Source organism: Balaenoptera ricei, chromosome 16, assembly GCF_028023285.1.
Source record: "Balaenoptera ricei isolate mBalRic1 chromosome 16, mBalRic1.hap2, whole genome shotgun sequence".
Lineage (NCBI taxonomy): Eukaryota > Metazoa > Chordata > Mammalia > Artiodactyla > Balaenopteridae > Balaenoptera > Balaenoptera ricei.
This window is the reverse complement of record NC_082654.1, coordinates 69,533,379-69,558,555: the sequence shown is the minus strand read 5'-3', so window position 1 is coordinate 69,558,555 and position 25,177 is coordinate 69,533,379. Positions and strand designations below refer to the sequence as shown.

The 25,177-nt window shown below is 37.5% G+C and overlaps 1 long non-coding RNA gene and 1 pseudogene across 3 annotated transcripts in view; one reads left to right on the top strand and one right to left on the bottom strand.

The window, feature by feature from the left end:
- Positions 1 to 25,177, top strand: part of LOC132350646 (uncharacterized) — a 383,412-nt gene that overhangs the window by 285,308 nt on the left and 72,927 nt on the right. The gene's annotated exons all lie outside the window — the stretch shown is intronic.
- On the bottom strand, positions 2,937 to 4,087 carry LOC132350271 (heterogeneous nuclear ribonucleoprotein C-like; annotated as a pseudogene).

The following is a 25,177-nucleotide window of genomic DNA, read 5'->3' as shown; positions in this document are numbered from 1 at the left end:
GTAAAAAAATTTTAAATGCATTTACTTATCCCCAAAAATCACTTGGTTTCATTTTCTTTCATAAAGATACTAAAAAAGCAGGGCTTCCCTGGTGGCGCAGTGGTTAAGAATCCGCCTGCCAATGCAGGGGACATGGGTTCGAGCCCTGGTCCGGGAAGATCCCACATGCCGCGGAGCAACTAAGCCCGTGCGCCACAACTACTGAGCCTGTGCTCTAGAGCCCGCGAGCTACAACTACTGAGCCCGAGTGCCCCAACTACTGAAGCCCGCGCGCGAAGAGCCTGTGCTCTGCAACAAGAGAAGCCACCGCAATGAGAAGCCCATGCACCGCAAGGAAGAGTAGCCCCCGCTCACTGCAACTAGAGAAAGCTCGCACGCGAAGACCCAGTGCAGCCAAAGATGATTAAATACATATAAAAAGAAATAGTGAAAAGCAGCCTGTAGGGGAAAAGCATTTGGTACAGCCACCCTGTTTTATACATATTCACAAATACATTCGTGACAAAGTACGCACGATGAATGATTTTACTTAGTTTCGGTTTTTTCAAAGGAAGAATCTTTATTTCCACATAATTAAATCTAATGACTTTTAACCACAATCCTCCTAAATATCAAAGAATTGCCTGCACCTTGAAGGTTCTTGAACTTTTTGAAATTGCCTTTTTAAAAAGGATCATGGGGTGGCTGCTGGAAGGTTTTCTTCTCGATTTACAACTCAGGCATAGATTTAAGGACACTGTAATTATCAGATACAATCCCTAAACAGAATTGCATTGCTTCCTGGGTGCCACAAGCTTGTTGCAGACTGACCTTCATCGAGAACAAATAACAATGCAGCTCTGTGTCCTTGTTAGGTTTCAGCAGGATTTGAAACATTTTTCTTCTTCTAGGCAAAAATGGGATAAAGAAAGCGGGTGTTGCTTGTCCTTTGATAACTTTCCTCCACTTGGCCAGAGGACCAGAAATCCCAGTTATCATTGCTTTTCCTTAAAAACAAAACACAACTTATTAAAAGAGCAATTCTGAAAGATCCACAATAAATCACTTGTTTTGAAAATTGAACCAGTCCAACAGCCTCTAAAGCAACCACCTACTTGTTCTTTTCTGAAGAAAACAAAAATCATTTATTGTCCATGAGGTCACAGTGAGAGACTGACCATGGAAAACCCTAAATCAGGAAATAGGGTCTCCTTTCCCAGGTTAGTTCACATTCCAGAAATAATCAAGTCTAATTCCTGTACTTCACTCTGCCAAATAACATTTCTTCACTGACATTTTTTCCCCTTACCAATCATTACGTATACAGTAGTCCCCCTTATCTGTGGGGGGTACATTTCTCCGGTGGATGCCTGAAACTGTGGCTAGTACTGACCCTATCTATACTACGTTTTTCCCTACTTATGATAAAACTTAATTTATAAATTAGGCATAGTGAAAGATTAACAACAATAATAAAATAGAACAATTATGATAATATACTGTAATAAAAGTTGTGTGAATGTGGTTTCTCTCTCTCAAAATATCTTTTCCATCTTAATTAAACACTTATCATGCATTGTGACTGTAACTTTTGCAGTTTGAGGTAGGACAGCAAAACTAGCATGCATTTCTTTTTCCTTCTTCACAATTACCGTAGATCTTAGCAACCTCAGCATATGATTTTCTTTTTCTTTCCTATAAATTAGGGAGCTTTTACCCTTTTACTTAAAGGAAGCATTTTACCGCTTCTCTTTGGCATATCCAAATTGCCAGAATCACTGTTCTTGTGCTTTGGAGCCATTATTAAGTAAAATAAATGTAACCTGAACACAAGCACTGCGATGCCATGACAGTTGATCTGATAACCTAGATGGCTACTAAGTAACTAAAGGGTGGGATCCAGTGGACAAAGGGATGATTCATATCCAGGGTGGGATGGAGTAGGAGGGCATGAGCTTTCATTATGCTATTCAGCATGGCAAAACATCTTAAACTTAGGAATTGCTTTTTTGGGGGGAAGAAAATACAGGTTTTATTCTCCAGTTGTTTCACTTTCCCTAAAATCTTGACATGTTTGAGCCTCTTTCTATTTAAGGATGAAACAGTTCAGCACACAGCAAAAAAAACTCAAAAAAGGTGTCAGTTGGACCAAAGCATTGAAGAAAAGGCTTAATGCAGTTCCCAAACTTTTTCATTAGGATCTAAAAGCCATTTTTTCAAAAGAAGCTCCACTTCACACCAAAGTTACTTGTCTCCTTAATTCAACACCCACGCCAATGAAACATAATTTGAGTAGTGTATGTTGGTATGCATAATAATTATGACTCAAAGAAAAATATATCTAGTATATTCTAGGGGTTTTGTGGAGGCCGCTGTGAAACAAAGAATTTGAAGTAAACAATTACAAAATACAAAAATAAAAAAAAAGGGTGTTTATTTTTTCTCCAAATTCCTGGTTTAATAAGAGTTGGTTTATTTTGAGAAAAAAACGTCCCAAACATCAGGCTGTTCACAAAAAACCCACAGTATCAACTTTAGCAAACAAATCTTAAGACTATTACACTGATTATTTTTCTAGAGGATGCATCTGACATGCCAACTCTCATTCACAAAAATACATTGTTACATTTGTGTTGAACAGCCACACACAGCACTCTTATGTGGGGTATAACATGCATACCTCTAATTCAAAGCTGCTCTCAGGTGCTACTCAACTTATGAGATTGCCTTTGTAGTTAGGGAAGCAACTACTGAACTCATGTATGAATGGAAAGAACTGTACTCCCTGCATAACAAGAGATTATTTTGGAGACAGTTGATAAAAACCATACATCTTTTTATTGTTAAGTCATAAAGAGGTATCCAAATTAAAAGCAAAAATTACAGGGTAAGACTCAGCATAACTACTAGGAGCGTCAAAGGAAGTGAAAATGGGACTAGGCTCAGGGCAATATGAATTAATGAACATGGGAAGGACAAGGATAGGGAGAACAGTGAGCATGTGCTGAAGATACTAGAGGAGAGGATCTGGTGAAAATTTTGATCTTACAAAAGCACCTAGGTAAAGAAATAATGGGACAAGATTTCTAAACCCCACTATGTGCTTAAGAGTCATCCTCGACATTGGCACTGTCTCTGTCATCCTCTTCTTCCTCAGCCTCTTTTTCATCATCCTTGGTCAACTCCAGCTGGTCATCCCCCGGATCTTCATTATCATCATCATCCAGTAGGTGCCCCTCCTCAGCAGAGTCATCTGCACCCCCCTCAGACTCCATCTTCACCTTAGTCTCATCTTTCTTCAGGGAGCTGCTGCTCTCCTCCTCTACTGACTTATCATTCTTCATCTCTACTCCTTGTTTGCTATGTTCCTTTTGATTTTTTCCAGGCTTTCCAGTACAGAATCCACTTTTTGTTTTATCTGGGTCAACTCCTTCTTAATGGTCTGAAGGTCATCTCCTTTTAACTTTCCAGACTTAGAAGAAGATCCCTGCTGTCCCCTCTTAGAATTGAAGCCACTTTTGCCCCTTCATGAGGTGTTTCTTGATACACGCTGGCATTTTGAGGGCACTACAGCCCAAGCAGTAGGAGGAGGAGGAGGAACACGTGCTGGGTAACTGTACATCCTGTCATAATAATCCCGTTGAAAGTCATAGTCCAAGTCAAAAGGGGAGCTGAGTAGAGGGGACAGAGAAGGGTGTTCCGGTACTGACCCGTACATCTCCGCTGCAGATCGTTTCACACCTGCTTTTTCTCGGTTCATTTTGGCTCTGCTGCCAGATTAATATCTAAAACCTGGCAGCAATCATTCTGCCATCCTCTCCTGCCACAGCAGCCCGGGCATTTCTCTCATTAAGATATTGAATGAAGGCAAAGCCTTTATGAACAGAGCAACCCACAATTTTGCCATATTTCGAGAAGATTGCCTCCACATCAGATTTCTTGACCACAAGAGTATTGAGATTCCCAATGAATACACGAGAGTTCATGGAGTGAGGATCTGTCTTGTTGGTAACATTGCTGGCCATTGTCTTTGATGGTAAGGTGCCTCACAAAGCTGAAAATGTAGCTGAAGATCAAAAAAATCTCACAGGAGCAGGGAAGGAGAAGAGATTCGGTTCTGAATCTCCTACTCCAGGGTTCTACATGGAGAAGCCGACTGCTGCTCGAGGTCGGCAACGCGGCCACAACTGCTCAGTCTTCACCTTTTCACAAAATGGCCCCCAAGTCTCCTCTCAGGAATTGTTTATTTCTGGAATTTTCCATTTAATACTTTCAGACCACTGTTGACCTCAAGTAACTGAAACCATGGAAATCAAAACCTCAGATAAGGAAGAACTACTGTAATAAGTGTTAGGTTGCTATACACTTTCCTCTTCTGTGAAAGTGGAGCATTTTGTTATATTCAACATTCTAATTAGTCTTTAGCTGGTGTGGTGGGCAGAAAAATTCTACAAAAATCTGTTGACCAGTGGAATTTTCAGGCCAATGCTTTTTTTTTTTATTTTAATTGTAATGAGGATTTATTTATTTATTTAATTGAAGTGTAGTTGATTTACAATGTTATGTTAATTACTGCTGTACAGCAAAGTGATTCAGTTATACATACATATACATTCTTTTTAAAATATTCTTTTCCATTATGACTTATCCCAGGACATTGAATATAGTTCCCTGTGCTAGACAGTAGGACCTTGTTGTTTATCCATTCTCTATATAAAAGCTTACACCTGCTCACCCCAACCTCCCACTCCATCCCTCCCCGAACCCCCTCCCCCTTGGCAACCACCACTCTGTTCTCTATGTCCATGAGTCTGTTTCTGTTCCATAGATAGGTTCGTTTGTGTCATATTTTAGATTCCACACATTTTTAATTAATTTTTTAATTGGAGTATAGTTGATTTACAATGTTTTGTTAGTTTCTGCACTACAGCAAAGTGAGTCAGTTATACATATACATATATCCACTCTTTTTTAGATTCTGTTCCCATATAAGTCATTACAAAATAGTATTGAATAGAGTTCCCTGTGCTATACAGTAGGTTCTTATTAGTTACCTATTTTATATGTAGTAGTGTGTGTATGTCAATCCCAATCTCCCAATTTATCCCTCCCCACCTTTTCCCCTTGGTAACCGTAAGTTTGTTTTCTACATCTGTGACTCAATTTCTGTTTTGTAAATAGGTTCATTTGTACCCTTTTTTTAGATTCCACATATAAGTGATATCATATGATATTAGTCTTTGTCTGATTTACTTCACTTAGTATGATAATCTGTAGTTGCATCAGTGTTGCTGCAAATGGCATTATTTTGTTCTTTTTTATGGTTGAGTGGTATTCCTTTGTATACATGTACCACATCTTCTTTATCTATTCTTCTGTCGATAGACATTTAGATTTTTTCTATGTCTTGGCTATTGTGCTGCTATGAACATAGGGGTGCATATATCTTTTTGAATTATAGTTTTGTCCAGATATATGCCCAGGAGTGGGATTGCTGGATCGTACAGTAATTCTATTTTTAGTTTTCTGAGGAACCTCCATACTGTTTTCCATAGTGGCTGCACCAACTTACATTCCCACCAACAGTATAGGAGGGTTCCCTTTTCTTCACATCCTCTCCAGCATTTGCTATTCGTAGACTTTTTAAAAAAATTTTATTGAGGTATAGTTGATTTACAATGTTTGTAGACTTTTTAATGATGGCCATTCTGACTGGTGTGAGGTGGTACCTCATTGTAGTTTTGATTTGCTTTTCTCTAATAATTAGCAATTTTGAGCATCTTCTCATGTCAGGCCAGCACTTTTAACTGCACACACACACACACACACACACACACACACACATATAAATATGCTTGCATGCATGTTTGCATATGCATGCACATACACAAACCTCTTGATTTCTTCACATCATACAAAAGAGCCAAATAAAATACAATGCCTACTAATATCCAGGCTTCTAATTGCTTTTCTGAGGCAGAAAATGAGGGTAGGTAAGGCATTTGTAGCAATCAGAATACAGAATGCTAATTTACCTGTCCTTTCTTAATTGCAAACATTCTTGCATACCTCCTTCTCCTGCGTATGCCCCTACCACCATTGCACTGCCATATCATTCCACACATATTAATAAAAGTAATCCACCTTGTTTTTTTGAATAATTATTTTCACTTCCTTATACAAACACACAGACATACACACTCTTAAGAGCTTTTTTTAAAAAAACAAAACAACTTGCATTGTGCATGAGAAAATGTGTGGCATCTGGCAGTCAGCCCCCTGTGAGGATCATTTTTAAACAGATGGTGAAGTAGCAAATTAGTTCAAATGTAGATATCACAATATAATCCTGAAAAACATTCATAGATGTGGATTATGACAATCCTGATGACTCAGACCCATTGGCCAGTTGTTTCTGGTCAGAGTGCAATGATTTGCCTGGTGACAATTTTTAAAAATTAGCAACTTTGTATTTTGGGAATATACTGGGGATATTAGAAAGGAGTCTTTCCTACAAACCCCACACACCTCATCCTTTCTTGAATTTGCATCGTTTTCTCTTGACAACCAGCTATTCTTCATTGACCTTTGTAACAGGTTAATGAAGGCTCTTCAGAGCCTGGCCTGTGTCCACCTTTCCCAGCCCCACCTCTTTCCATTTGGTCCTAAGCAGGTCATATTTGACTAGTATTGATTTACTCTCCAAATAGTCTGTGCTTGTTCTTGTCTTCCTCTGGGCCTTCGCAGATGCAATTCTCATCATAGGATGTACTCCCCACCTTTCTCAATTGGAAAATTCCTAGTAATCAATCTAAATGTGCTTCTTGTATTACCTCTCCTGTGAAGATTTCCCAGGTACCCTACACTAGCGAGGGAGAGTAAAGAACTTCTGTCTCTCTACAGTCTCTATTGCATGGTATTGAAATTATTCTTATGCTCACCTCCTTCCCTGCACTATGAGTTCTGAAAGGGAAGCAGCTGCATCTTATCATCAATTATTCCCAGCACCTAGAACAGTGTCTGGCATGATTAGACTGTTCATAGGGAGGCACAAGAGGAAGGGGATATGGGGATATATGTATGCATATAGCTGATTCACTTTGTTATACAGCAGAAACTAACACAACATTGTAAAGCACTTATACTCCAATAAAGATGTTAAAAAAAATTTGTGGGAAAAAGAGATAATTTCATATCTGTGGTGAGATTTTAAGTTTCTTGTGTGTCAAGACCATGTTTTCTTTTTTTTTATTTTTTTTTAAACCCACCTTTTTATTTATTTATTTATTTATTTATTTATTTATTTTTGGCTGTGTTGGGTCTTCGTTTCTGTGCAAGGGCTTCCTCTAGCTGCGGCAAATGGGGGCCACTCTTCATCGCGGTGCGCGGGCCTCACTATCGTGGCCTTTCGTTGCGAAGCACAGGCTCCAGACGCGCAGGCTCAGTAGTTGTGGCTCACGGGCCTAGTTGCTCTGTGGCATGTGGGATCTTCCCAGACCAGGGCTTGAACCCGTGTCCCCTGCATTAGCAGGCAGATTCTCAACCACTGCGCCACCAGGGAAGCCCCAAGACCATGTTTTCTTTACTTCTCCTTTATATGAACCAGCAGAATGATTACAGTTACATAAGTATCTAATTAATGTTGCTGCCTTTAGTTGTGAAGGAATGGCAAAAACATAGAACCAGGAGTCAAGAGAATAGGGTTCTGGTCCCTCCTCTGCCAACAATTCAATAGGCAAGTCAGGATAAGTAATATAAGTTTTCTGAACATCAGTGTCCTTTTATGAAAAATGGAGAATGACCACATATTTCTTATTTACTTTACAGGCCTTGAAAGAGGATCAAACACATTTTCTAGGTTGGGAAATGCTCTGTGAAGCAAGAGGCAGTGTAGTATAGTGAGAATGAGATCACACTCTGGAGTCAAACTGACTCCATTACTTCTTGGCTGTGTGACCTTGGGCACATTAGTTAACATCTCTGAGCCTCAGTTCCCCCATTTGTAAAATGGGGATAATGATGGTGTCTACCTCATGAGGTTGCTCTGGAGTTTAAATAATTTGTGTAAAGCACTTAGTACAGTAGCTATACGTAGTAAGTCCAAAAGCAAATACTAGTTTTTTTAAATTTATAGTTTAGTAATTTATAAAAATACAAGGTGTTCCTAATACTCATTGATGAATTCCCTTTAAGACCAGTAGAAGGAGAGCCTCCCAGATCTGGAAAAGAGGATACCATACTCTCACTTCCCCTTTCACGGCCTCTTCTCCAGCCAGCTTTAGGCTTTGTTGTCACAAGCAAGATAATCTAGAGTAGATGACAATAGATTTCCTTTACAGAATGGGGCAACTCATTTGGAAAGCACAGCTTCAAGCTCTGCCCAGTTTTCCCCTGAATCATCTGAAATATGCCACTTAGAAGATAGTATACCTGTAACATACAGGAAAAGTGTATTTGGACAATTCCCAAGAATGATCTGTTCCCTTTCAACTTGTTGCTTGCCATCTCTTGTCCCAGAAAACTGCCCTAGGCAGTTCTGACTTGTAACTTTTCTGGAATTCTTTCTACTTTACCTAAGCTTGGAAACACGTTTTTAAAAAAATTAATCTGAAGCAAATTTAACATTTCTTAATTACAAGACTTGAGGATAACATAAGGCAATTGCAACGAGAAAACATGAAATTCACTTCCTCCTAAGGTCTATTTGCCATGACCTCCACAAGAGTCGTCTATTAGCCATCTTTCTCCTAAACTCTGGCTTAGGAGAAAGGTCTGACTTCTCTTCCTCCTATAGGAGACCCTTTGATCATGTCCCACACTGCACCTTGGAGTTTGGACTCCTGTTTTCCTGGAATGCATTAGAACACAAACTTGCATATCATCCAGAAGCATACTCAACTCCATCTGTAGAGTAAGGTGTCCTGTGTTTTGCAGTGCAATCTCCACAACCTGAATCATTCAGTCTTAAAGACTGCAATGTTTGGGACATTAGTCTAAATTTATGTTGGAAAAAAAAGGCTCAGAAAAGTCCAATTCTACCAAGGATACCCGTACTTTCTATCTCTGGGCAAAATACATGTCTACATGCCTAAAATGCCGCATTCAAAGTTGTCTGTTCTAAAGGAAAGGAAAGGACTTAACCTAAGAACATATTATAGGTTACTTTTAAGCAGGCACTGCCTTTGACCACTACACTCTCTCTGCCATGTTGAAAGAAAGATTCTGAATCCATCTCCAGGAACAGGAAAAGGTACTGGAAGCTTTAAATGAGCAGTGTCCCTTCTTCATTCCTCTCGGAGAACAACATTTTACAATCAAGAACCAGGCACAGTATTAAGCAACTAAACCTGTCGTCTAATTATGAGGAGAAAGACAAGCTCATCATCAATTATTTCCTCATTTATTCTTATTTAGAAATGATTTTAGATGGTCCTAAGATGAAAACAAGAAGAATGCCAAAGGAATGTTTTCAAACACTCTTGCCATTTTAATTTTAATATACCTAATCCGACAGAAAGTCCTTAAATATAGGCTTTTTTTCTGATATTCTGGAGAGTGTTTTAAGCAGACACATTGGGAAAGCTGAAAATAATGAGATCTGCCAATAAAAACTGTTGCTTCCCAAAGAAAGTCTCTCTATATCAGGAGATAATCCTGGTGCTAACTTCATCATCAGGAAAAGACACAAAAATATTAGTACAAGGTGGATATTGCCAGTGGAAGAAAATGCACTCTGGACCCAGGAGTGGGGCTGGCTGGAAGGACTTAGATCCAAATCCCAGCCCTGCCATTTACCAGCCCTGTGAACTTGAGGAAGTTATTTAACCTCTCTTTGCCTAAATTACCTCCTCTATAAAATGAGGATAATGGAAATAACTTCATCACAAGGTTGTGATGAGATTTAAGACAGAAGGTATCCGTAAAGGTGATATATATGCTGGCAGGACGCCCAGCAGGAACCTCAGTGCCCAATACGCCTTAGCTATTGTTGACATCATTAGTGCTGCTGCTGTTATGAGGATAAGAAAAAACCTGGCCCAAAAGGAAAGAAACCTATTACTGTGACTAGTAAGACACTCTTCCTTTCCCTGGTCCTTTAAGTCCAGTTCCACTCAAATGTCACATGGGAGGTCCTGGAATGGGGTAAAAATGTTCCTGCTTTGTTTTCCCAGAATGCAGGAAAACAAAACAAAGCCAAACAAAAACATCAAGCGTCTTTGAAATCTTTTGGAATTGGTTCATACCACCTTGTAGGTATCTTCTTTAAAATTCTACTTTGTAATTTTTTATGCCCTTTGAAGTTCATATAAAATCAATATGTAGAAATCAGCTTTATGAGTATTGAATTTATACAAAACATTTCTGTTTGGAATTCTAGTCTCACAAGGCACTGATCCGTGATTTTTATTACTGTTAGAATAAATGGATATGGTGTTTTATTATACTTGTTGAATAGTGGCTAAAAGACCATGAAAAATCCAAATAATCCAGGAACGGCTGTCTTCAAGTCCCTTGGGAAGAAAATGGATGGCTTGCTCAGAGCCTTTAAAGATCAACAGGTGCTAAGATATTTGTTTTGACCTGTTAAATTTATACTGGCTTCACAGCTTTCAAGACTTGCCCGCTGTCTGCATTGCTGCTGTCTAGCAGCCGCAAGCTGGAAATGATTAAATTTTCCTGCATATGTCAAGTGGGTAGATGATTAAATGAGAACGAATAAGTTACTAGATGGTTCCACCCTGGGTCTTGCATTGCTGCTTGTTCAGTGCTATTTATGACCAGCATTTTTGTTATTGTTGTTGATATGAACAAACCCCTGAGAAATAGGAGTGGAATTTACAATCCTTGTGGAAGAGTCTTGGGGACTTGGGAGCAGCTCCTACCCCAAGCTTCCCTAACTGGCTCTAAGCAAGTGAAAGGTCACAAAGGTGTCTCCATTCCAGCACACTCCTCCAGCAGAACAATGACATCCTGATGAGGAAGGCTGCTGGAGGAATGAAGCTGCAGATGCGAAGCAGTAAATAAAGGCCAGGCTTCCGGGGTGGAGGGGCGGGTGCAGTGAATCACAGCAGGGCTTTGCTAGGGAAGAGGTGGCATGAACATGATAGACATTAAGTCTTATATGGGTGTAAGTGTTTGAGTTCTTTAATGGACTGTATAACTGGGCCGCATGCATACACTATGGTAGCCAATTGTGTGCTGCATAAACCTTTGTCTTTACTGCTGTGTAACAATGCAAGACGCAGCTGTTGGGGCCCTGGTGGCAGATGGCAGTCAAAAGTTCAGGAAGCAGTACCAGGTTTGGAAAAATCAAAAAAGAGGTTTCAATAACTGTTGAGATGCTTTAAATTTACTATTCCTCCAAACACAAACTCTCACAGAAACAAAGTTAAAAGAAACTAGAAAAACAAGGTTAGTGCATTTCTTTTCAATGACAGGGGCCTAATTTGTGTCTTTAGGTGGGCACACAGGCATATAATCAGTCATATGATGTTATGTCTTGCAAAACAAAAATTTAAATAATTTTTGTTTTCAACAAGACAATTTTTTTGTGTGTGCCCAAAGTGTAACTGAGGATCCTTGGTGAATTTCTTGATTTGGAAAGTTTATTAATACCATCTACCTTAGCCCTTTCGGGCTGCTATGACAAAAAACCACAGTCCGGGTGGCTTATAAACAACAAAAATTTATTTCTTCCAGTTCTGGAGGCTGGGAAGTTCAGTATCAAGGTACCAGCATGATCATTTTCTGGTCATGAACTTCTTCCTGGTTCATAGCCCATGCCTTCACCCTGTGTCCTCAATGGTAAATGGGGCTAGAGATCTCTCCAGAGCCTCTTTAATAAGAACATTAATGCCATTCAAGTGGGCTTCACCCTCATGACCTAATCACCTCCTATAGGTCTCACCTCTTAATAAAATCACTTTAAAACCAACATATGAATTTGAGGGGAGCACCATATTTTCCTCTTAGAGAGAATTCTGCCTGTCATGAAAGCTCATCCAAAGTAAAATAAGGTTCAGAAATAGGAAAGATGAGAATTAACCAAATAGGGTGTTAATTTTAGAGAAAAAAGACATTCAAAGGACAGAGTGAAGAATAGAAGTAAATATACATATGTTTTTTAAGTGGCCATAGACAATATTTATTTAATTCTGTATTGAGCTCAGAAATCATATTCTTGTCACAAACTGATCAGTGCTACCCCAGTCTTAGCCTTTCAGTTTGGATAGAATTGCCTGTACAGCCAATTCCAGGGGTGAGGGCTGGCCAGCGTAAGCCATTGGGAGAGTCCCATTTCCTAGCCACAGTGACAGGTGAAGAGACCCAATTCAGGTCAAACAGTTGCAAGAAAATGTTTACTGGGAATTCTGGGAAAGGAGCTTCCTTTCCTCATCCATCTCTATGAGAGATGCTTGCTCTTTCTGTGTAGGCTGTGGTCTGATCATTGTCAGGCTTCAAACTGCTCCCTGGATGGGAGCCAACATGAGGATAAAGCTGATTCACAGAGGGGCTGAGAGCTGAGAGCAGGTCATAAACTTTTTTTTTTTTTTTTTTAAGCTTAACCGCATACCTTCGTAATGTGGTCTGCAATGGAACTAAGCTTGCTCATTGTTATTTTGGGTGCTATTATTGTCTTCTTCCCTATCTAGTTTGTGAATAAAATCATTATTCATTTTTAAGGAAGCAGTGCAGTTTTAAAAGCTTAATAAATTCTGCTCTACGTTATGTACCACTTGATTCTATAAAGCATTGCTGTATGCTCTAATTAATTCTCACAAGTTATTCATTAAAGCATCAAATTTACCCTTTTCATATGACATATGAGGAAACTGGATACTCAAGTCTTTGCCTTAAAACACAGGGGAAATCAATGGCTGAGAGGAGAAAACAGATTTCTCCTTAAGTATTGTATCTATATATTTCATGATAAATCAAACTATTTGGAAAGATCATCATTGTATGGACTTCACAATAAAGGGAATGGTGTCTTTGGTTATTTACTATTCTTGGGCTCTACATTCTTATAGAAAAACTAAATATGAAATCCTTTGTTCCTGTCTGATTCCACATTATACCTTTATAAAGTCTAGTTCCTTTAATAATTCTGGTATATCCTATTACTGATGAAATGACCAGAGGATATTCTATAAATTACTAGCCTGCTAACAATTAGTCAAACCGATGCTGAAACATTTGTATTCAGTTCTTTCATAGATTTTATGCCCTTGTAGGCAGTTATAAGTTGAAATGAACAGCACTTTTCTTTTCTACAACATATTTGTAAGTTTTGAAATATAAAGTCCAAATTTATATGCAACTTTTACATTTCAATTATGTTTTCATTAGATTTTCTAGAACTTATTTAGAAAATAGTTATAGATTTCTTTGCTACTTTGCAAAATTACTTTGAAATTGTAGTCATATACATAAAAAACCCTAATAAGCTCACTTATATTTTAAAATATCTCATTTAATTTCAAGGCATCTCATAAATCCACACTTTTTAGTATGCTACTTCCCTAAAATTTAAAGAATTTTCAGTTGACATTATTTACATCAAATATGTCTACTTACACATCTATTTTATATTTGATTTAAACACCAAAAGCAAATGTTTAATTAACCTTTTTCAGATTAGAATCATTTAAGAAATTTGGAAATCTTAGTTAAAAATTTAAAACTCTAGTACATCACTAAGATCACTTTCAGGAAATATACCAAAGCATATTTATATTGCTGAGTATGACAAGTAGAAAGCCATAAAAGGAGTTTCAATTTTTAAGGATAATTTTATTTTTTATGAAGACCAACAGAAATATTTCTAAACATTTTATCAGGATTCATATCAATATCGACAGTATTCTAAAAAATTCTATTAAATCTTTTGAATCAAGGCAGGGTATTAATTAGTATATGTATAATATACTAACTGGTTGTGGGGTTAAGTATTTTGAGCAATTACTAAGTGTGTGGAGTGAGACCCCCAAAAGGCATGAAACCTCTAGAGGGTCATTTTCTGTGACTACATTCTAATAGGTGGTTATTTGAACTGAGGATTTCTTTAGGCAACTGAGCAAAATTAGCTTGGAGCCAGAGTTGACTGCTTGGGGCAATAGAGGCCCTGTGTTTAGAAGATGTGTAGGGGAAAGATAAGAGAGAACATTTGTCTCTCTCTATAGAGAACTCTGATGGGGAAAGTTTCTGTTTTCACTGTGTGACATACAATGTGACTTCTGTAATGGAACATCAAACGCTCTAATGAAAAAATAAAATACAAGAACATTTACTCAGGAAAGGATATTGGTAACTACAGTGCTGGTGAGGTTGTGGGGAGAAGGCTTGTTATTGGTAGGAATGAGAATTGCTATAATCTTTTTTTTTTTTTAACATCTTTATTGGAGTATAATTGCTTTACAATGTTGTCTTAGTTTCTGCTGTATAACAAAGTGAATCAGCTATACGTGTACATATATCCCCATATCCCCTCCCTCTTGCATCACCCTCCCACCCTCCCTATCCCACCCGTCTAGGTGAAAACAGAGTTCCCCTGTGCCATACAGCTGCTTCCCACTAGCTATCTATTTTACATTTGGTAGTGTATATATGTCCATGCCACTCTCTTACTTTGTCTCAGTTTACCCTTCCCCCTCCACGTGTCCTCAAGTCCATTCACTGTGTCTGTGTCTTTCTTCCTGTCCTGCCCCTAGGTTCTTCAGAACCTTTTTTTTAGATTCCATAGATATGTGTTAGCATACGGTATTTGTTTTTCTCTTTCTGACTTACTTCACTCTATATGACAGACTCTCGGTACCCCCACCTCACTACAAATAACTCAATTTTGTTTCTTTTTATGGCTGAGTAATATTCCATTGTATATATGTGCCACATCTTCTTTATCCATTCATCTGTTGATGGACACTTAGATTGCATCCATGTCCTGGCTATTGTAAATAGTGCTGCAATGAACATTGTGGTACTTGACTCTTTTTGAATTATGGTTCTCTCAGGGTATATGCCCAGTAGTGGGATTGATGGGTCGTATGGTAGTTCTATTTTTAGTTTTTTAAGGAACCTCCATACTGTTCTCCATAGTGGCTGTATCAATTTACATTCAAACCAACAGTGTATGAGGGTTCCCTTTTCTCCCCACCCTCTCCAGCATTTATCGTTTGTAGATTTTTTGATGATGGCCATTCTGACTGGTGTGAGGTGATACCTAATTGTAATGCATTGATTTGCATTCCTCTAATACTTAGTGATGTTGAACATCCTTTCATATGTTTGTTGGCAATTTGTATATCTTCTTTGGAGAATTGTCTATTTAGGTCTTCTGCCCAGTTTTGGATTGGGTTGTTTGTTTTTTTGATATTGAGCTGCATGAGCTGCTTGTAAATTTTGGAGATTAATCCTTTGTCAGTTGCTTCATTTGCAAATATTTTCTGCCATTCTGAGGGGGTTGTCTTTTTGTCTTGTTTATGGTTTCCTTTGCTGTGTAAAAGCTTTTGAGTTTCATTAGGTCCCATTTGTTTCTTTTTGTTTTTATTTCCGTTTCTCTAGGAGGTGGGTCAAAAAGAATCTTGCTGTGATTTATGTCATAGAGTGTTCTGCCTATGTTTTCCTCTAAGAGTTTGATGGTGTCTGGCCATACATTTAGGTCTTTAATCCATTTTGAGTTTATTTTTTTGTATGGTGTTACGGAGTGTTCTAATTTCATTCTTTTACATGTAGCTGTCCAGTTTTCCCAGCACCACTTATTGAAGAGGCTGTCTCTTCTCCATTGTACATTCTTGCCTCCTTTATCAAAAATAAGGGGACCATAGGTGCGTGGGTTTACCTCTGGGCTTTCAATCCTGTTCCATTGATCTATATTTCTGTTTTTGTGCCAGTACCATACTGTCTTGATTACTGTAGCTTTGTAGTATAGTCTGAAGTCAGGGAGCCTGATTCCTCCAGCTCCGTTTTTTTCCCTCAAGACTGCTTTGGCTATTCGGGGTCTTTTGTGTCTCCATACAAGTTTTAAGATTTTTTGTTCTAGTTCTGTGAAAAATGCCATTGGTAGTTTGATAGGGATTGCATTGAATCTGTAGATTGCTTTGGGTAGTATAGTCATTTTCACAATGTCAATTCTTCCAATCCAAGAACATGTTATATCTCTCCATTTGTTTGTATCATCTTTAATTTCTTTCATCAGTGTCTGATAGTTTTCTGCATACAGGTCTTTTGTCTCCTTAGGTAGGTTTTTTCCTAGGTATTTTATTCTTTTTGTTGAAATGGTAAATGGGAGTGTTTCCTTAATTTCTCTTTCAGATTTTTCATCATTAGTATATAGGAATGCAAGAGATTTCTGTGCATTAATATTGTATCCTGTTACTTTACCAAATTCATTGATTAGCTCTAGTAGTTTTCTGGTGGCATCTTTAGGATTCTCTATGTATAGTATCATGTCATCTGCAAACAGTGACAGCTTTACTTCTTTTCCAATTTGGATTCCTTTTATTTCTTTTTCTTCTCTGATTGTTGTGGCTAAAACTTCTAAAAATATGTTGAATAACAGTGGTGAGAGTGGACATCCTTGTCTTGTTCCTGATCTTAGAGGAAATGCTTTCAGTTTTTCACCACTGAGAATGACATTGCCTGTAGGTTGTCATATATGGCATTTATTATGTTGAGGGAAGTTCACTCTATCCCTACTTTTTGGAGGGTTTTTATCATAAATGGGTGTTGAATGTTGTCAAAAGCATTTTCTGCATCTACTGAGATGATCATACGGTTTTTCTCCTTCAATTTGTTAATATGGTGTATCACTTTGATTGATTTTTGTGTATTGAAGAATCCTTGCATTCCTGGGATAAACCCCACTTGATCATGGTGTAGGATCCTTTTAATGTGCTGTTGGATTCTGTTTGCTAGTGTTTTGTTGAGGATTTTTGCATGTATGTTCATTAGTGATATTGGCCTGTAGTTTTCTTCTTTTTGTGACATCTTTGTCTGGTTTTGGTATCAGGGTGATGGTGGCCTCATAGAATGAGTTTGGGAGTGTTCCTCCCTCTGCTAGATTTTGGAAGAGTTTGAGAAGGATAAGTGTTAGCTCTTCTCTAAATGTTTGACAGAATTCACCTGTGAAGCCACCTGGTCCTGGGCTTTGGTTTGTTGGAAGATTTTTAATCACAGTTTCAATTTCAGTGCTTGTGATTGGTCTGTTTATATTTTCTATTTTTTCCTGGTTCAGTCTCGGAAGGGTGTGCTTTTTTAAGAATTTGTCCATTTCTTCCAGGTTGTCCATTTTAGTGGCATATAGTTGCTTGTAGTAATCTCTCATGATCCTTTGTATTTCTGCAGTGTCAGTTGTTACTTCTCCTTTTTCATTTCTAATTCTATTGACTTGAGTCCTCTGCCCTTTTTTTTTTTTTGATGAGTCTGGCTAATAGTTTATCAATTTTGTTTATCTTCTCAAAGAACCAGCTTTTAGTTTTATTGATCTTTGGAATTGTTTCCTTCGTTTCTTTTTCATTTATTTCTGATCTGATCTTTATGGTTTCTTTCCTTCTGCTAGCTTTGGGGTTTTTTGTTCTTCTTTGTCTAATTGCTTTAGGTGTAAGGTTAGGTTGTTTATTTGAGATGTTTCTTGTTTCTTGAGCTAGGATTGTATTGCTATAAACTTCCCTCTTAGAACTGCTTTTGGTGTATCTCATAGGTCTTGGGTCATCGTGTTTTCATTGTCATTTGTTTCTAGGTGTTTTTTGATTTCCTCTGATTTCTTCACTGAACTCTTGGTTATTTAGTAGCGTATTGTTTAGCCTCCTTGTGTTTGTATATTTTACAGATATTTTCCTGTAATTGATATTTAGTCTCATAGCATTCTGGTCAGAAAAGATACTTGATATGATTTCAATTTTCTTAAATTTACCAAGGCTTGATTTGTGACTCAAGATATGATCTATCCTGGAGAATGTTCCATGAGCACTTGAGAAGAAAGTGCATTCTGTTGTTTTTGGATGGAATGTCCTATAAATATCAATTAAGTCCATTTTGTTTACTATATCATTTAAAGCTTGTGTTTCCTTATTTATTTTCAACTTGGATGATCTGTCCTTTGGTGAAAGTGGAGTGTTAAAGTCCCCTACTATGATTGTGTTATTGTTGATTTCTCCTTTTATGGCTCTTAGCATTTGCATTATGTATTATTGAGTTGCTCCTATGTTGGGTGCATAAATATTTACAATTGTTATATCTTCTTCTTGGATTGATCCCTTGATCATTATGTAGTGTGCTTCTTTGTCTCTTGTAATAGTCTTTATTTTAAAGTCTATTTTGTCTGATATGAGAATTGCTACTCCAGCTTTCTTTTGATTTCCATTTGCATGGAATATGTTTTTCCATCCCCTCACTTTCAGTCTGTATGTGTCCCTAGGTCTGAAGTGGGTCTCTTGTAGACAGCATATATACAGGTCTTGTTTTTGTATCCATTCAGCCAGTCTACATCTTTTGATTGGAGCATTTAATCCATTTACATTTAAAGTAGTTATTGATATGTATGTTCCTATTCCCATTTTCTTAATTGTTTTGAGTTTGTTATTGTAGGCCTTTTCCTTCTCTTGTGTTTCCTGCCTATAGAAGTTCCTTTAGCATTTGTTGTAAAGCTGGTTTGGTGGTGCTCAATTCTCTTACCTTTTGCTTGTTTGTAAAGGTTTTAATTTCTGCAGCGAATCTGAATGAGATCCTTGCTAGGTAGAGTAATCTTGGTTGTAGGTTTTTCCCTTTCATCACTTTAAATATGTCCTGCCACTCCCTTCTGGCTTGCAGAGTTTCTGCTGAGAGATCAGCTGTTAACCTTATGGGGATTCCCTTGTGTGTTATTTGTTGTTTTTCCCTTGCTGCTTTTAATATGTTTTCTTTATATTTAATTTTTGATAGTTTGATTAATTTGTTTCTTGGTGTGTCTCTCCTTGGATTTATCCTGTATGGGACTCTCTGTGCTTCCTGGACTTGATTGACTATTTCCTTTCCCATATTAGGGAAGTTTTCAACTATAACTCTTCAAATATTTTCTCAGTCCCTTTCTGTTTCTCTTCCTCTTCTGGGACCCCTATAATTTGAATGTTGGTGCATTTAATGTTGTCCTAGAGGTCTGTAAGACTGTCCTCCATTCTTTTCATTTTTCTTCTTTATTCTGCTCTGCAGTAGTTATATGCACTATTTTATCTTCCAGGTCACTTCTCTGTTCTTCTGCCTCAGTTATTCTGCTTTTGATTCCTTCTAGAGAATTTTTAATTTCATTTATTGTGTTGTTCATCATTGTTTGTTTGCTCTTTAGTTCTTCTATGTCCTTGTTAAATGTTTCTTCTGTTTTCTCCATTCTATTTTCAAGATTTTGGATCATCTTTACTATCATCACTCTGAATTCTTTTTCGGGTAGACTGCCTATTTCCTTTTCATTTGTTTGATCCTGGTGGGTTTTTACATTGCTCCTTCATCTGCTGTGTGTTTCTGTGTCTTCTCATTTTGCTTACCTTATTGTGTTTGGGGTCTCCTTTTCGCAGGCTGCAGGTTTGTAGTTCCCATTGTTTTTGGTGTCTGCCCCCAGTGGCTGAGATTGGTTCAGTGGCTTGTGTAGGCTTCCTGGTGGAGGGGACTGTTGCCTGTGTTCTGGTGGATGAGGCTGGATCTTGTCTTTCTGGTGGGCAGGACAACATCCACTGGTGTGTTTTGGGGTGTCTGTGACCTTATTATGATTTTAGGCAGCCTCTCTGCTAATGGGTGGGTTTGTGTTCCTGTCTTGCTAGTTGTTTTGCATAGGGTGTCCAGCAGTGTAGCTTGCTGGTTGTTGAGTAGAGCTGGATCTTAAGGTTGAGATGGAGATCTCTATGAGAGCTTTTGCTGTTTGATATTACATGGTGCTGGGAGGTCTCTGGTGGACCAGTGTCCTGAACTCGGCTCTCCCACTTCAGATGCACAGGCCTGACACCCAGGCAGAGCAACAAGACCCTGTCACCCACATGACTCAGAAGAAAAGGGAGAAAGAAAGAGAGAAAGAGAGAAAGAGAAAGCAAGAAAGAAAGAAAGAAAGAAGGAAGGAAGGAAGGAAAAAGAAAGAAAGAAGGAAAGGAAGAAAGAAAGAAAAGAAAGAAAGAAGAAAGAAAGGAAGCAAGGAAGAAAGAAAATAAAGTTATTAAAATGAAAACTAAAAAAATTATTAAAAATTAAAAAATTAAAAAGTAAAAAAAAAAAAAAGAAAGAAAAGGGCAACCAAACTAAAAAACAAATCCACTAATGATAACAAGTGCTAAAACTATACTAAAAAATAAAAAAAAAAAATTAAAAAACGGACAGACAGAACCCTAGGACAAATGGTAAAAGCAAAGCTATACAGACAGAATCACACAAAGAAGCATACACATACACACTCACGGAAAGAGAAGAAGGAAAAATATATATCTTTTGGGAAGTCTGAGGTCTTCCATCAGCATTCAGCAGGTGTTCTGAAGGAGTTGTTCCCCATGTAGATGTATTTCTGATGTATTTGTGGGGAGGAAGGTGATCTCCACGTCTTACTCCTCTGCCATCTTGAAGGTCTCCCACCTGTCATTACTAGCACATTTTTCTATTATAATGCTTAAATGCACTGTGTTGTAATCATTGACTTCTTGTTTGTTACATTGTGAGAGCATCCTCTTCTTCACAGTTCCTAGGAAGGTGCTTGGTAAAGGGTAGGAGTCAGTAGGTGTTAGCTGAAACTTCTTCTAGGAGCCCAGGCAGGTTGTCAAGTGGCACTCCCTAATCTTTTAAAGAATTTAAAATGCATGTATCCTTTGACCCAGGAATCCAACTTTTAAAAATTATTTTACAACTATAATAGTAGGTTAAGGATGGGAATGTTTGCTATAGGATGTATCTGAGAAGAATGTCCAGCTTAAGAAGAATGGTTGAATAAATTATAGGTTAGCAATACTAGGAACTATTATCTTGATATTAAAAAGAATGCAGTGAATATATACATATTGATCTTGAAAGAAAATTATGATATATTAAGCAAAAAAAGCAAGCTGTAAATTAATATGTATAGCACAATTTTTTATTGATAAAAATGAGGAAAAAATCCTGTATAACTGTATATGTTTGTCTGTGTTTATTTATGAGCATTGCAAAGATGTGGAAGGATTATATTGCTTACCTAAAGGGCATTGGATTGAAGATGGGAGAATGAGATTAGTAATAACTTTTTTTACACTTCTATATTGTTTGATTTATTGCAATGAATATGTATTACTTTTGAAGTAAAAAGTGAAAACAAAGAAACAGGTGAGCAGCAGAAGCTTCATAAAAGGTCCCAGGAATAACTTTGTTTTATATATATATTAGTCTTCTATGAACTCATGTGACTTTGAATTCTTATAAGTATTATAGAATAAAACAGGTTAGGTCTACATAGTGACCAAAAATGGAATTAATGCATATGGCTCTAGGTATTTCCAGATGTCTGGATGAAGATGTCCATATAGCTGAGATAGTCACATAGTGGCTGAATGCAACATGATGTCCACCAATCTAAGACATCATGTAGTGTAAAAAGAGAAACCTGATCTCTCTAGTAGTTTGAACTTTCAACTGGGCAATATCATGTGACCCTGCTAGTGAGGATAATTAACTGTACTGTGATGAACAAATCTGTTATAGACTGAATTGTGTCTCCTCCAAAAAAAGGTATTGCAGTACCTGCGAATGTTACCTTATTTGGAAATAGGGTCTTTATGGATGTAGTCAAGTTAAAGTGAGGTCATTAGAGTGATGTGACTGGTGTCCTTATAAGAAGAGGGAAATTTGGACACAGAGAAAGACACAGAGGGAGAATTCTATATGATGATGAAGGCAGAGATTGGAGCTCTGTAGCCATAAGCCAAGGAACACCAAAGATTATAGATGACATCAGAAACCGAGAAAGGCATGGAATAGATTCCCCGCTAGAGCCTGTGTGAGAGAATGGCCCAGCGTACACCTTGATTTTAGACTTCTGGCCTTCACAACTGTTAGAAAGTAAAATTCTGTTGTTTAAAACAACCCAGTTGGTGGTAGTTTGTTAATGGCAGTCTTAGGAAACTAAAACAAAATACAAATACATTGCTAGAAAGAAAAGGGGAAGAAAAATTAGCATGACTACCAAGAATCCATGTATTGCCAAAACTGCATGACCAGTTTTTCAAATATTATACTTAATAACATTTTCTGAATAATGCTTAGGAGAGAGAGAAAGAGAAAGCTACTTCCGAAAAATGGCCTTAACATTTAATTATCATACTGGATAATGTTTTAAGACGAATATTGAAAACTTGAATAAGATGTAGGTTTGCAAAAAACTTCAGCAAGAACCAAACTGATTGACAGTTGACGATGTTCTGATGTTTGATAACCAGCTGGCTTGCGTCCAAATATTTTTATGTTATTTTTCTGAAGCAAAAATCTGGTCACACTTTCCACAATGGGAAGGAAGTTTTCTATTTAAGGAGGCAACAAAGTGGTGAGACACAGAGTGGAGAAGAAAAATCATGGGCATGGTGATTGTCAAGTGGGTGGTATATGGGCCATCAGTGTAGTTTTAGAGGCAGTTTTAGAGGGATATAGGATTTTCCTAAAAGTGACCACTTCTTAAAAACATTAGCTTTGTGTTTTAGTTACCAAAGTGGAAATGTATATATTCTGTAATATTATTGTAATCTTCACCTGATAAAGTTATTGTTATTTTTTTTGTTTGCTTGTTCAAATGCTTTAAAGCCAGAGCAGCGAATGCCTTCTGTTGACAGTACTTCTGAATCTTAACTGTACTAACAAGTAATTTAGTAATGAAATGATCGTGATTATATAAATATGGGGTTGAGGGTAGGGGTGGTTTTTATCAAACTGTTCATCAGGTTACTTGTTGAAGTGCTTACAGAAGGTTGAAGGCTGTCCACCATGTGCCGACAATAACCTCGTACTTTATGAACAATTCTCACTGATGAATGTAGAAAAGCCAGTCCCATGAACATAAGCAGAAGTGCCATATGGCAATGAAAGTAAATTTTATTGAGTGGAGGGGAAATGTGCTACTTTGATATTATCTGATGGGCCAACTTTGTCCTGAGGGCTCTGTCCTTATCCAATTAGAGACTAAAATAGGCCACCCACAAGGAATACATCGTGGTCTTTAATTTTATAAATATACAATTATTTGCACAGACTACTGGATTTCTTCCAAATCATATTCCTCCCCAAAGTCACGAGTCACATGAGCACAGCTTCATACCACAAATGAACCCAAATAACTTAAAGAATATTTTAGCAGCATTACTACCAGGTGAATATAAATACACAACTACTAAGTTTTTTGGTGATGTGAATGTTGAAGTTAGAGAACCAAAGGAAAAAAAAAAAAAAAACCTGGAAAAGACTCTGCTATTCCTTTAGTCTTTAGCCATTTTCTAGTTTTTACACTCTACTGTCTTTAAATAATAGTTGATACTTACTGTATCCTTTTCATCATCATCTCCTCATCACTTAAATCTGGCTTTTGTTCCTATTAATTAAATGTCTTTCTTCATACACCAAATGATTGCCTAGTTGCTCAGTCCTATGATTTTTTCCAGTCTTCATTTTCCTGTCTTTTATAATGCCATTTGTTACTATTCATTACCACTTTCTCAAATTTTCTGCTCTCCTAACTCCCACAAATTGGACAAATCTCAGTCTCCTACGGTCTTTCCCCATCATTATTCTCTCTCCTTCTCCAGTGCTCAAATGTAGAGTCTCCCTAAGGTGGTCCTCAACTCTGGATCTACTAGAGACAGATGTGAGGTAGTAGAAGAGAATAAGCCTCCAGTTAGAGGAGTTCAACGAATTCTGACTCTGAAACTTATAATTGCAGAGAAGGGGAGAGTAAGAGAGGGAGAGAGGGGAGGGCGAGAGACAGAGAGAGGGATTGAAATAGTGTCCCCCTTCCATTCACCATTTCTCCCCGTAGTATAATGTCCATGACTGTGGAAGCAATAAATCTGTTGTCCCTTTAGCTGAATGTGTGCCCAGTCCTCTCTCACTGTGAGCATCCATCGCTCAGTGTTGTGTGGTCTCAGTGTTTAAATGGTCAGGAAGATTTTTTTTTTTTTTTAATTAAAATGTAGTCCCTATCCTTCTCCATCTGAAGCTCTATTAAAGGAACAGCAAACAGCTCCAGGGCTGGAGGAAAAACTGGTTGGGTTGGACTCACTAAAGGCCAGTACTATACTGTCTTAATGGATGCCTTAAGCCGCCCCCCACCAAGATTGTTTTTGACTCTATAAGATATCCCTTAACTTTAACATTTAACCCCCTGGATAAGATGAAATGTCAGTGATCTTAAGTAATTTAGTCAATGTCTCTGAAGCTTAGCATGAAAATGCTCTTCCTGCAGGTTATAATCCTCCCTTAAGCATTGCAAAAATATTCCATTGACCTAGATGGAGAAGTTTTTTTTTTTTTTTTTTTTTTTTTGGTAACCATCTAAATGGTTTTAAACTTTAATATTTTGGTGCAATTTTAAATTTACAGAAAAATTTCAAGTATAATGCAAAGATTTCTCATTTATCCCTTTATCTAGATTCTCTACTAATATTTTTCCATATTTGCTTTATCTCTCTCATTTAATACATGTATAGATTACATGTATATTCATATGTATGATATATATATCTTCCCAATTCTGCATTCAGTGAATTCCCATTGGTAGCCTGAAATTGGCCATGGTGAGAACATTTATACCACAGAAATAAGCAAACACTACAAACCAGTGTTTTGATTTTTTTTCTCCAGAAATCTCATTTACCTGCATTATGACTAAATATTTCATGCCTCTAAGAATGATATTCTCTTACCCAACTACGGTAAAAAGACCAACATGAGAAAATTTAACACTGATATAATGCCATTATGTAATCCAAGTCTATATTAAATTTCAGCAGTGGCTCCAATAAAGTCCTTTATAGCTATTGCCCATCCTGATCCAGGATCCAATCCAGGCTTACACATTATATTTAGTTGCCATGCCTCTTTGGTTTTTAAAAAAAATTGGAATAGTTCCTCTTCCATTCTTTGTCTTTATGACTTTGATATTTTTGAAGAGCACAGGCCAGTTTTAGTTTTCCTGATACTTTATGCTTTGTTTGGCAGGAATATAATTTAAGGGACGGTT